Source organism: Myotis brandtii, unplaced genomic scaffold, assembly GCF_000412655.1.
Source record: "Myotis brandtii unplaced genomic scaffold, ASM41265v1 scaffold469, whole genome shotgun sequence".
In the NCBI taxonomy this organism is placed as follows: Eukaryota; Metazoa; Chordata; class Mammalia; order Chiroptera; family Vespertilionidae; genus Myotis; species Myotis brandtii.
The window spans coordinates 1,526,556-1,527,468 of NW_005367911.1; the positions used below are offsets into that span (position 1 = coordinate 1,526,556).

Below are 913 nucleotides of genomic sequence, written 5' to 3' on the forward strand. Positions count from 1 at the left end.
GGCGGCCTGGCCCTGCCCACGCGCCCTGGCCCCGGGCCCCGAGTGTGTTCCCCACCCAGACCCCACCAGCTGTTGCAGACCTCACAGTTCAGCCTCAAGTTGATCCCAGGGCAAGAAAAAGTTTCTAGGCAGCAGCACAGCCAAGAAATGTCCCCAGCCCCTCCCCCGTGAGCTCCTCTGGCTCACTCCTTAGCCCAACTTCGGTCCCCGGGGCCATTTCCGCCCTCCGGCTTCTTGTGGAAAGTCGCCGTTGGATTCCGGTTTTCCAGAATGAGGTTTCCCAGCAGAGCGCTCCCGGGGCTGGTTGGAATTCAGCGCTCTGCACTCGGGCGGACCTGGCCGCCTCCCAGACAGCCAGGCTCTCCCTGAAAACCAGCTCTTCCCCTCCCCGCGCCGCCGCCCCGCCGGAGGTCAGCGGGGCAGCGGGTAAACCCGCAGCTCCCCGATAAGGTCGCCGCTCCGTTTTATTTAAAAGCTGGTTTGCCCGGTTCTGGTGAGTGTCACACCCCGAAGGCAGCGTTCGTGTCCTGGGGATTTGGGTTGACTTGGATCTGAGGCTTGAAGCTTTCATAGAGGAAATAAAAATCGACCTGGGAGTGTTTTTTAAATCCGAAGCAAAAGATAAAGGAATAAGATCCCAAACATATTTAGGGTAAAACTAGGAAGGATGTTTTTGTAAAAGCGCGGGGAGGGGCGGTTTTGGAGAAGATGAAGTGGTCAGTGCTGAGATCCCGGCTCATGGCGGAAGCTGTCCGTTTTGAAGTACAGACTTGTCTGAATATCACTCACATCCACGGCTCACTTTCGAACCACACCCATCAATTTTCTTAATGCAAGAGATTGCAGGATGAGATGTCGTGGGGTAAGCAGTCCCTCCGGAGCGTGGGGTGGCTGGGGGGGGGGCGGGGGGGCG

At 57.9% G+C, this 913-nt stretch overlaps 1 long non-coding RNA gene across 1 annotated transcript in view; it reads right to left on the minus strand.

The window, feature by feature from the left end:
* Nucleotides 1–491, minus strand: part of LOC106727719 — a 4,204-nt gene extending 3,713 nt beyond the window's left edge. The window contains exon 1 of the long non-coding RNA XR_001363952.1: nucleotides 81–491. This is a non-coding gene — a long non-coding RNA (uncharacterized LOC106727719). The remainder of the gene's footprint in view (nucleotides 1–80) is intronic.
* Nucleotides 492–913: the final 422 nt, after the last annotated feature.